At 36.7% G+C, this 13445-nt stretch overlaps 1 long non-coding RNA gene across 1 annotated transcript; it reads right to left on the bottom strand.

Moving 5' to 3' along the window:
* Positions 1-794: 794 nt before the first annotated feature.
* Positions 795-13090, bottom strand: LOC148995106 (uncharacterized). The gene is made up of 6 exons (XR_016155248.1): positions 12452-13090; positions 9205-9272; positions 9026-9094; positions 5491-5557; positions 3561-3658; positions 795-828 (listed from the first exon to the last, which is right to left on the bottom strand). It is a non-coding gene; the product is annotated as an uncharacterized LOC148995106 (long non-coding RNA).
* Between the last annotated feature and the right edge of the window lie 355 nt (positions 13091-13445).

Genomic DNA, 13445 nt, shown 5'->3' on the forward strand with positions numbered 1-13445 from the left:
AAAGTGAACATCAGTGTTTTACTGTACACTGATATTAAAATAACACTTCTTATGCTAAAGCACAGGGTTCAGATTATCCTACATTAGGATTATTTAACAACAGAAACTGAATAATCAAATGTGAAAATAAAACACTGCTTAGTTTTCACTGTATTAATTACATATATACAGTTATTCAGCAAACAGCAGTGAGTGATTTTCTTTTGTTCATGACCCCAGCTATTGCAAGCCGTCGCGATATGCATATCGCGATATATACATTTGCAAAACAAACCAAATTACAACGGACGGTTTACCTCTGTTATTTCCAGAAAATATAAACAGAATTGTCAAGTCAAGTTTCAAAGCAGATTTACAGGAAAATTATTTAACAAAGTTTGCTTGGGTTGTACATCAGCTCTAGAAGCGTCTAGTGTTAATATAACTATCATTGTAAGTACATGAGCTCCCGTGTGTTTAGAGCTTACTAAAGCATGTATTCTCCTGCGCTGAGAATGAGAGTGAGGTAGAGATTGAAACTCCACGGAAAGGGTCTTCAGTGGTCTTACACTTCTGCCATTCAGTCAGTGTGGCCAGTTTTCCTTTGGTTATATGTGCCTTAACATGTTTAATTGCAGCTGTAACTTCAGCATTTGACCAGCACACTTTTTGTCCTTTCCACAAGGTTTTCAATTTCTTCCTCACTCTCATTCTCTGTACAGAATACAACATGCTTTGTAAGTACATGAGCTCTCATAGATAAAGCTTACTAGATGGTCATATTTTAATTTAAACCTCAGGTACCTTGAGGCACATCAGTGGTTTTCTCGATGGGCATCTTCTGAACACCTGGAAGAAATCAGTTATATACTGATCAGAAACTCAGATGTAACTCAAACCTGTATCTAGAGCTTAAAACTGGTTTTACATCTGATATCTAAAAAATACATTTCAAATGACATTCAGATGAAATGTTGTGTTAAACAGATGCTTTTAAAGTTTTAGACCAACATGAACATCATCAACGTATTGGTATCGGCCAGAATTACAATGTTGGTGCAACACTAACTCCATTAATGTTCTTCTAGAAAAGGTGCACACTATAGTGCAAATATCTGATTATTGATAACTGATTATTGACTGATTATTACAATTAATGACAAAAGAAATGTTAAGAAATGTAATCTGATATTACCTACTGAAACACTATAGCATTATATATATATATACACACACACACACACACACACACTGAACAATTATAAACGCAACACATTTGTTTTTGCCCCCATTTTTCATGAGCTGAACTCAAAGATTTAAGACTTTTTCTATGTACACAAAAGGCCATTTCTCTCAAATATTGTTCACATATCGTCTAAATCAGTGTTAGTGAGCACTTCTCCTTTGCCGAGATAATCCATCCACCTCACAGGTGTGGCGTATCAAGATGCTGATTAGACTATTAGACTGTGATTATTGCACAGGTGTGCCTCAGGCTGGCCACATTAAAATGTGCAGTTCTACTGTATTGGGGGGTCAAAAAACCCTCAGTCAGTCTCTGGTGTGACCACCATTTGCCTCACGCAGTGCAACACATCTCTTTCGCATAGAGTTGATCAGGTTGTTGATTGTGGAGTGTGTAATGTTGGTCCAGTGTTGGTCCACTTGCTGGATATTGGCAGAACCTGGAACACACCGTCTTAAACGCCGATCCAGAGCATCCCAAACATGCTCAATGGGTCACATATCCAGTGAGTATGCTGGCCATGCAAGAACTGGGATGTTTTCAGCTTCCAGGAACATGGGGCCGTGCGTTAACATGCTGCAACATGACACAACAATGGGCCTCAGGATCTCGTCACGGTCTCTCTGTGCATTCAAAATGCCATCAATAAAATGCACCCGTGTTCATTGTCCATAACATACGCCTGCCCATTCCATAACCCTCCCGCCACCATGGGCCACTCGATCCACAACGTTGACATCAGCAAACCGCTCATCCACACGACGGCATACACGGTGTCTGCCATCTGTCCTGTACAGTGAAAACCGGGATTCATCCGTGGAGAGAACAGCTCTCTAAAGTGCCAGACGGCATCGAATGTGAGAATTAGCCCACTCAAGTCGGTTACAAGGATGAACTGCAGTCCAGCCGAGACCCCGATGAGGAGGACGAGCATGCGGATGAGCTTCCCTGAGACACTTTCTGACAGCTATGCAAACCGCTTGTTGCAGCAGCAGTCCGGTTGGCTGGTCTCAGTCTTGTAGGAGAAGAGGCTGGATGTGGAGGTCCTGGGCTGATGTGGTTACACGTGGTGTGCGGTTGTGAGGCCGGTTGGATGTGCTGGAAAATTCTCTGAAACACCTTTGGAAACGGCTAATGGTAGAGAAATTAACATTCAATTCATGGGCAACAGCTCTGGTGGACATTCCTGCAGTCGGCATGCCAATCGCACGCTCCCTCAAAACTTATAGAGCGGCCTTTTATTGTGGTCAGCCTAAAACACACCTGTGAGGTGGATGGATTATCTCGGCAAAGAAGAAGTGCTCACTAACACATATTTATGAACAATATTTGAGAGAAATGGCCTTTTGTGTACATAGAAAAAGTCTCAGATCTTTGAGTTCAGCTCATGAAAAATGGGGGCAAAAACAAAAGTGTTGCGTTTATAATTGTTTTCAGTGTGTACAACTGGCTTAAAACAATTAAGCCAGTTATATACGCAACATAACACAGTATAATTTTAATTTGACCATTGGGTGCGGATATTTAAGTTAGAGAGCATTATTAGGGCGTGTGGATGATGTGTGTTTGGCTGTGGATTCGGGTGACATTGGAGCTTATCTTACTCTAAAGCAGTGAATCTGCACGCAATAACAGCTCGGATGCACACGGCTAACTTGGTTTATCAAGTTAGTGGTATTACATCCTGTATAATCTCTGTGCGTGACATGAGCGCACACAGCACGTGTCTTTTCCAGGTCTTACCGGGTTGTTCATAAAAGCCAAATGTGGCCAGATGTAGGCTTTTAAAGTAGTTGGAGCATTTTTATTGACTCGCACTCGGGGGGACTCGCCTCCCTCTGCCAGTGTATGCTACCTCAACAAAGCACATACGTGATAAATGACGTCAGAAAAAAGCGTCAGTGCATTATAACCGGTTATGGTCTATTACTGAACCGATACCAAATCGTCCTCGTCTGCATCACGATGCATCGTAGAAACGATTAATTTCGACACCCATAACAAACGCAGTCATGGCGCAGCACAAAGTGAAATTGTTGTGGACAGCAGAGATGGAGGATCAGCTAGATTTGTGGCAACAGCACGAATGTTTATACAACGTGTTATGTAAAACCTTTCCAAAAACTATTCTGTATTCTGTATACTGTATTCTGAACTCTTGCGAGATTTTGTGCTCACAGTCGAGACTCTGGTTAAAAACCTGTTCGTGTGTGGAGCAAAACTATAGGAGCAAAATGGTTAAATCTAGGATTTTTGGAAAATCTTATCACATTTTGAAAATCTTATAAGATATAAAAATTATTTTGGTGTGTACCCAGCATTAGTTGACACATACCAACATAACTAGAGACGCTGCAGCTCCAGCAGGAACATCTCCTCCAGAACCGCTTCCATCAGGATCACTGGCAGCAGAATCCGTCACACTGATCTCATCTAAGAGAAAAAGAGACATTTAAAACAAGAACATCTTCAGTTTAACCTGTATTCAGATGTCATTTACGAAACATGAAAAATTACGCCGTTTAATAATAATAATATTAATAAAAACTATAATACTTCACTAAGATGCCTATTATTCGAATTATCGCTAAGACCGTAATATTCTAAAACTGTCAATGAAAAATTAATATTATATAATGCGTATATTATTTTACAATAGGAGGTTATAATACTTTCTTAATTTTGTCACTTAAGCTGTTATACTGGCAGAAACCTGCAGTTTCAGTGAAAACAGGTTTATAAACGCATCTTATTACAAAATCTTATTACCACAAAAAATGTGGATATAATGCGAATGTGAAAATAGTGTAACTGGTGCTGGTTGCGTGCCAAATGCATGTTAAACTCAAGTCACAAAGCAGAGATGGAGTTCACTGCATTCATTCCCTGAGAAAAACGGGGCGTGGAAAAAGTCAGATCATGAGCTGATCGAGCGAGTAAAGTGTGCTCTTCAGCACTTACTTAATTATCGACTTTTGCCATTTGATAAGGGCGCTATAAGCCATGTTGTACTTTTGATTTTAGTTTGTTTGAGAGATGCTTTGCCAAAAATAAATAATATTTAAAAGAAATATGATATAATATAAAATAAACACAGACAAATATTTTTGGTTCATTTGGATCAAACTGTGGTGGGTCACTAGAGTAAAGGTAATAAATGGTAACACTGTATAAATTTGACTCCGAAAAAATGCCAAATAATAAACAGTTAAGAGGCTATAATGACATGTTATAGTGAGATATGACAGTGCTTCTGCAACACGCATCACTACAGATGAGTAGCTGAGTATCTCTTCAGCATTCTGATGCGCAAAATACCAATTGAAAACTAAAGTCGCAGATGATCAACAGAGTCATCTTGATGATTTTACCAGTGCAGATGTTACTCTCTCTCTATTGATCTTAAAATTAGCTGACGATACATAAAATTCTGCTCATAGTGGTTGCTTTCAATGACGTGAACACCTTTAAATCTGATATAGCGTGGGATTTGAAGATTCGGATTTATATCCGTTTTGTGAACACATTTATGTGGCCAGGTGTAAATGGAATTGTTTTGACAATGAAATGACCCGGGGCCTTTACCATGAAGCTGGTTTAGGTGGCTAGCCAGCTATGTTTCAGTTTACTTTCCGCCAACCCTGGGTTTAAGGCACCATGAAAGTCTTTTAGTAATTTTTAGTAATGTTTATTTAGAATAATACATTTGTATGATTTAGAAATTATTATTCCCTTAATCTATCACACATGTACAATTTTAGTTCATCAACTACAATGCAGATTTTAAATGAATAAATAAATATATAAAAGGTAATATAAATATACTTTAGAATCAATAGATAAAGCTATAAAATGCTATAGCTATAAAAATATGAAGCTATAAAACTTCACAACTTTTACTTGCACTGATATACAGTGACAAGTCTTTTTCTTTTAGTTGTCCTCTTTCATAGACAGATATTTTCTTCTTGTTGTGTAAATTTGTTTAAATTCTTAATATTTTAATATTTCTATTTAATAAGTGAATTGTGCTGCTTCTCTTGCGAGAAATGAATTTCAGTTTTGAATGAGTTTCTCTTTCTCAGCATGTGATTGGCTGTTGGCTACTGATGTCACACCTAAACTCAGGATCAAAGCCTGAGTTGACAGAGAAAGTTGATGATCAGCATCATGGTACAGGCCTCAGGTGTAAAAAAAAAATATGATGTGATAAAGATCTTACTAGACTAGCAATTTCTAAAATGATGCAATGCTCTTTTTATTACCATGTCAACACAGTCTTGACTCTTGACCCTCCAATGATGATCTGATATGGTACTTCTCAGGGCTCATCTGAAAGCAAGGTAAAGAAAGAAAAAATTAACATTCTACTAAAGACAAAGGACTCAGAGATTCTCCAAATGAAGCAGCACAGATACTTGACTCCATCAACACTGACTGATCACGGTCATAAAACATAAGATTAAAACAATTTCACATTATCAATGATATACTTGAGCAAAAGAAGGCTGATCATGCCAAAACAAATTCAGGCATGATGGTACATTTCAAACCACTTAGTATTAATAGTGATCAAATTAATGAGATGAATAGGGACTTAAGATTTAAAACAGGGTGACATACGTAAGTTGTGATCATGTATATACACAACTGTGAGGAGTTAAACTGTATATAGTTAAAACCCTATAGATATATGGTCATAACCAATCAGAGATGCATGATATATAGGACTCCATATCAGTATTGGAAAATACATTTTTAATGTTATCGTTGTCAATTCAATAGGAAAATTAGGTTGATTAACACTGATGAATAATGGATTATGTCCTTCAGCTTCAGATGTGCGCTGTTCCCTATGATGGTTGTGAACAGTTTGAATCACAAATCTGTGATCTCTTTAATTTGGTTATATATATATATATATATATATATATATATATATACTTTATCTCATATAGAAATCATTTGGCTGAGTAAATGATGGCTGCAGTAAAGCGCTTCACTGTAGGCCTAGCGGTGATCATCTCCTTTAGCACATGCGCTCAAACAGCAAAGCAGAACAATAATAACTATGATTGGGACTGTCATATACATAACATTATAATGAGCAAACTACTGCATTAAAAACTTTGTGAATTCTTTGGGTTTAGCTGCTGTTTCATCCACAACAGGAGTTTCACTATGTAACTTTTCTCAAGTTAATGTCTGCATGATTTTGTATAAATATCTAATTAATCATATATAGGCTGTGTTCCGTTGAGCTAAAACCATCTAATAAAGCTTCAGTTTATGGGTGTTCCTTCAGCTCTTAAGCTTTAGCACAGCTCAAACACAACGTTATTTGAAACAGAAATATTAAAGATGTTTACTGTAATATTCAAATGTTTAATATTAAAAAGTTCTATATGTTTAGAAAACACTGATGCGTTATTATTCATAACTAGTACTTTTTTTTGTTCCTGTATCATTTATCAACAATATGGTTTGAGTAAAATCATTCCCTTATTGTGTGTGCGGAGTGGACTTGGCAAACCCAGACAACTTCCGGCAAATTTAGATTTACTCTGCAAGTAAGTCTGGCATAGACCTCATTCAAGCCCATTTCTAATCGGTCAAAATCGAGGAACTTATCAGAAACGTTGGCTTACATTGACTCCCAATCATTTTGGTGTCAGCGAATAACTTTACATCGGAGATATCCAAAGACTCCATTTGTCCATTATTTATTTCTAAAGAAAAGGGTTGGGTAGTAACCAAACCGAATTAGAATGAAAATTTCGGTGCCTGATTTCGATGCCTAAGTCTATGGCATGAGGCGCACACACGCAGTCTCTCGCTGTCTCCCTCTCCCTCTCCAACATGCGCGTTTTATACGGTTAATTGAAGCACTGTCTGATCTGTCTCGCACGCGCTTTTGCTCGCTCGCTCTAGATTCTGGGAGAGTTGAACTAATTTGCGATCATCCAGGAGCCGTTATCAATATGCGGGAGACTACCGGAACGTCTGCCGATAGCGAGGATATTATTGAAGATGCCAAAGACAAAACGCTGCAAGGTTTGGCTGCATTTTACGTGTAAAATTACGCGTCAGAACGATTGTCTGAACTTAAGCCCATATACTGTAGAATCACCATTCGCACTGCCTTGACGCTCACGTCGTCATATTATATTAGTGCGCGCATGCTCTGCTCCTCAGATATCTATAGAAGCTTGTCAGCAGCGCTGACATGTTCATATGCAGTGGGAACGAAATATAAAACTGGCTAAGAGCTTAACTAGTAAATGACCAGATAACTTACATGACTAGTTAAAGCAGACAAAACATGGGAACCTGTAGCCATATCGATATTATATTACCCTGGTAGTAATCTCTATTAATCTCCAGTATAATTATATTGTTTGTTTTAATATTGTTTTATTTGATATTATGTAAATATGATTTTTTTATTTTATATTGGTTTATTTATTATTAACCTATGTTACTTGTTTATATTGTAAGTTAATATTGTGTCTAGTTTGGCCCTGTAAATAAAGGGATATTATTTTTTTGACAAAGTGTGTGCGGTTTCCTTTTCTTGAGTACCGTTTCAAGAACCGTTTAGGCACCGGAACCGTTTAAAAAATACTGAGTACGTACTGGTATCGGATAAAACCCAAACGATACCAAACCCTACTAAAGAAACATGACAATGTATAAAAGGCCCCATTACTTTGTATCTTACGTTATGGCCGATTTAGAAGCTGTTTTTGTAAAAATAGGCTAACGATTGCGTCACGAGACTCTGTCGCACACTAGAGCAATTACCATATAGAGTGGAGGAGAAGCTCAGCATTCGGGGGGACGTGGAGGCATAAAGTCAAGGGAGAAGCCCATAGAGAGCTGTAGAGTTGCTCCTGCTGCGAGCTCATGGACAGCTCTTACTCGCGCTCTCCAGCTCTGCAAGATTCGGAAGGGAATGATTCAGATTTCTCTTTGCACCGCTACTAGGTTACTCAAGTCTCATCTCCGTCGTCAAGCTCAGTTTGAGCCTGCGCAGTCGTTCAGCCATCAGGAAGTGATGCTTCTAAAGGGCTTCAGTTTTCTCTGTTGAAATCTCTTGGGGTCACTGTGTCCATTTCTTTTACCGTCTATGGTTTTAAGCGATTTGAACGTTTCCTTTTTGTTAAAACCCGAGCAAAGAACAACACTCGGAGATGTTTCTCCGTCATCAACGCACTAACACTGCACTGCCACGATGAAGATTTTAAAACCGGAAGACGAATAAAGCGGAAAAATACCCCTCAAATTTAACCATTTTAACCCAACTATTAAATCTAACAGATGCTAACATTGTCTTCAATGGTGTTCAACACACATACCTCTGTTAAAATCTCAGAAAATTTGGTTTGGGGTTTAATGGCTCTTTAAGAAAGATTAATAAATCCTGTAGAACTATTGTTCATTGTTAGTTAATGTTAACTAATACTAACAAGATTAAACCTTATTGTTGCCATTTTTTTCAAGAAAGTGAATGGAAATATGAATGTAAAATTAATTTTAAAGTTAATTAATTCCACACTGGTTCAAACTAGGCTACTGTACTGTATTTGTTTGTTTCATGTTGAAGTGTTTGGGACATTGGCTTTTAATGATGATCTTTTCGTTTTTGTAATTAGGCCTTTCAAAGTATATACAATTTGCCAATATATCAGATCTCGGCTTTCAAATATAAAGAATGATCAGTTATCGAACTCGGCCCAAATGTTCATATCTGTGTATCCCTAATTTGATTTCCAAAAAGAAAAAAGAAAAAAAGAATACCTTCTGTTCATCTCCGACTTGATTTCGAGTGTTGATTTCGAGAGTGGAGCGATCAACCTCACTGGGAGTCTACAAAACATAAAAGTAGACATGAAACACTGGTGTAAATATGTGAACACTAGATCTCACAATGTGTCTGCTTCGTTTGCTCATTCTCTTCCAGCACAACTCTCACTTACCTCGTGCAGTCCCAGAGTCAGAGCACATAATCATCACTGCCTGAGGACAACTGGGTCTTATGGCTCATCTGAAAATATTAAATAAAGCGTTACATACAGAACACTTCACCTAAGAGTTTAAAAAAATCATAAATAATATATAAGGACAATGTAGTCAGCCAGTTATTAATAATCAGGGTCCCGATACACAGCTACCTATCAATACTTATTTCCACATGAAATATTGATTTGAGATAATATACAAGATTACAAAACATTTCAATATTTAAATGTTAGCCAAGGTAATTTTAATGGATTTTATGCATCACATTACAAGTGTTTTCATTAAAGAATGTCACGTGTCTTACACCATTTTTTTATGAGGACATCATAAGATGAGATGAGATGTTCCTGATGTTTGACTTGACTGGAGAATCTCAGTGTGTTGTGTAAGTTTGACAGAAGTCTGGTCTATGAGGACAGTAGTTTTACCAGGACACTGGTAACTAGAAACATTTGGATGGCACCCTGAGTTTAAGTATGTTTATGTATGAGAGTGATATAATACGAGACATTGCGCCTGTGCTAGAAATACAGTACGTGATCATGACTCACTTCTTATACACACAATCATAATTCAGTGACTGATAACAATCTGTTTCTGAGGAACTGAAATCTGTTCTATTCTTTAAGGAATAACTCAATTATTACATTAACATGGTCTTATCAGTTATCATCTGAAAAAAAGAAAGAAGAGCAAATAATATATATATATATATATATATATATATATATATATAAAGACAAACAAGTACAAATTTTATTATTACTTATTGAAAGCCAATTTCAACAGAGGTTACTATTTTTTAACTTCTTCAATGATTACATTTAATCTAACAAGCACAAATAGTTTTTGATATTGGTATTCGCCAAAATGAGCTGTGAATTATGGGTCAGTATATCAGTATCAATCCTACTATTCCATATGTGTGTCCTGGTAAAACTGTGTCCTCATAGACCAGGATTCTGTCAAACTTACACAACACACACAGATTCTCCAGTCAAGTCAAACATCAGGAACATGTTCTTATGATGTCCTCATAAAACGGTGTCCTCATAAACCAGGTGTAAAGCTACACACAACCTGACATACTGTAATGAACACGCATGTAATGTGATGCACTAAAGCCCTGAACATTAATCTGTAGGGCTGCACAATATATTGCTTTATCATTCATACCTATCTGTGGTAGTGAGTCTAGTGACACTGCAGTATTAGGCATATGTGAAGTCAGGCTATACATGCATAACCTAAAGATGATGCAGTGTTATTTTACAGTTATTTACTCAATTTCAGTACCTAAATGTTGTTAGACTCACCTGGAAAATATGAGCCACTGATTATTTCACATCTTTGTTACATTTTTTTTATCTATGCTTTCCATTTATTATTTTCTATACAGATACAAACCCCAACAAAATCACGCCAATCATTCTAGAATGATTAATTATCTCCAAATAGAGCTATTTAAGTAATTTGTAGAAATTGCTTTTTATATTGCATTATACGTATATTGTAGAAAAAACAAATATTGCAATATCAGTTTTTTGCAATATCGTGCCGATCTATTACATAGGGTCATTTTTAACCTTTAATAATAAAACAAGTAAAATCAACACTGTAAATAACATATCATGTAGCTGACACAGCTTTATTAAACAGTGTCACTTCAGCATGGAAACACTGAATTCAGCTTCATAATGATGGCTGAATCTGCCCTGGAGTAATCCTGACCTTTTGACAAAATGAGCTGTGAATTATGGGTCAGTATATCAGTATCGATCCTAATATTCCATATTTGTGTCCTGGTAAAACTGTGTCCTCATAGACCAGGATTCTGTCAAACTTACACAACACACACAGATTCTCCAGTCAAGTCAAACATCAGGAACATGTTCTTATGATGTCCTCATAAAACGGTGTCCTCATAAACCAGGTGTAAAGCTACACACAACCTGACATACTGTAATGAACACGCATGTAATGTGATGCACTAAAGCCCTGAACATTAATCTGTAGGGCTGCACAATATATTGCTTTATCATTCATACCTATCTGTGGTAGTGAGTCTAGTGACACTGCAGTATTAGGCATATGTGAAGTCAGGCTATACATGCATAACCTAAAGATGATGCAGTGTTATTTTACAGTTATTTACTCAATTTCAGTACCTAAATGTTGCTAGACTTACCTGGAAAATATGAGCCACTGATTATTTCACATCCTTGTTACATTTTTTTTATCTATGCTTATTTTTTTCTATACAGATACAAACCCCAACAAAATCACGCCAATCATTCTAGAATGATTCATTATTGCCAAATAGAGCTATTTAAGTCATTTGTAGAAATTGCTTTTTATATGTTGCATTATGTATTGTAGAAAAAAACAACAACAAATATTGCAATATCAGTTTTTTGCAATATCGTGCCTGTCTATTACATTGGGTCATTTTTAACCTTTAATAATAAAACAAGTAACTGTAAATAACATATCATGTACCTGACACAGCTTTATTAAACAGTGTCACTTAAGCATGGAAACACTGAATTCAGCTTTATAATGATGGCTGAATCTGCCCTGGAGTAATCCTGACCTATTGACATATTATTCAACAAGTTTGTTTTAAATAAATCGATAAATTATGGTAAACGGCATTCAAGTTATTTGAATACTTTATTATATGATATTTAAGGAATATGTTAATTGAACATAACTATTCATTTAATAAATTGCATTCACAATTGATAAATTACAGGCAATAGTAACAGTATTAATAAGACTTAATCAGACTGACAGTTATATTAATATTCAGAGTATATTGAATTATAGTCAGGAGTGATAAGAGCACATGTTTCTTAATGTAAGCATAACTGTAGTAATATACTGTACTGGGTAAAAAACACAGACTGTAGTCATGACAACGCGTTATTATGAAGGCTAGACTATTTTATGTGATCATTAAAGGTAGCAGTTACAATTAAAGTTCAATCTAAAACGAGTTTAAAATGACACAAGCATCGCTGATTCCCTCATGTCAGTCTGTAAACAGAATCACTAACTTAAAAGTCCGCTAGCTCCGTTAGCATCACGCGCTAGCTGCTTTCTAACTGTAAAACGAGCAGCAAAGAGCCTACAGGACATCACAAACAAGCCAAACAGACCCAGGTGCTATTAGAGAAGCAATTAAACAACATTATAACTTACCTAACACATAACAGTTGCTTTCATCGGGTCCAGATATGTCCTTTCGGTCCTTTCAGGTCCAGAGTTTGTCTCTCGTTCAAACAGGAAGTGACCGTGACGACCGTGACCTGATTAAGTTACGTCTAACTTATCATGATATAAACAGGGTTTTATTCATTTATTTATCATACAATTAATCCACAATTAATAAATTACAGGCAAAAATACTTAAATAATAATTATTTTGCATTAAGTTGCTTGTTATAAAGACTATGCTGACGCTGAATGAAGCTCCGCCCACCGGCGCCATTGTGTTTTCGCAATTTCCCGCCTACCGGTACCGATCTGTCCAATCACAGGCCTCGAAGCATACACTTGTGTAAAACATGCAAATTTTTGATGACGCGGGTGTAATACCGGGACCTGGCTACAGGGGCGACACTCGCGAAATCAGGGATACACTGTGTATGGTAAAATTTCAGGGTTTTGTGGTATATAAAGACATGGCGCCAAACTTTGAGAGGGAGCATCTGGGACATCGTAGATGGCGTTTACACTGTCGGAATTATGAGGACATGGCCTCTGTCCTCGTAAACCCAAATGTCCCCATAGTGCCGGTGCGTATTCAGGTCAAATGTCCTCGTAAACCACAAAAACAAACACACACACACGCACACACACACACACACACACACTGCATGAATCAAACTAAACATTGTAATACACAGACTGCTTTAATTCAATTTAATTGGAAATCCCAAAATAAAGTTAGTTTGTACTCAAGTGAGATATTCAACAAATAAAAAACTCAATGTAAAAGTTTGACTCAAGCTCACATAAAAAGAAATGTATATAACTTACAGTTTTTTCTGATTGCTTAAGCACATTTTTTGTAACTATTGGCTAGTTTTGCAAAACTCTACACACAAATAAGAAAACCTTTCACCCAATTATCAAAACATTGTAGTTCTCTTGCAAAAGCAAACACAGCTAGATTACAGTTTTTGCCTATTGC

This window comes from Pimephales promelas, chromosome 3 (assembly GCF_988280905.1).
Source record: "Pimephales promelas chromosome 3, fPimPro1.hap1.1, whole genome shotgun sequence".
Taxonomy (NCBI): Eukaryota; Metazoa; Chordata; class Actinopteri; order Cypriniformes; family Leuciscidae; genus Pimephales; species Pimephales promelas.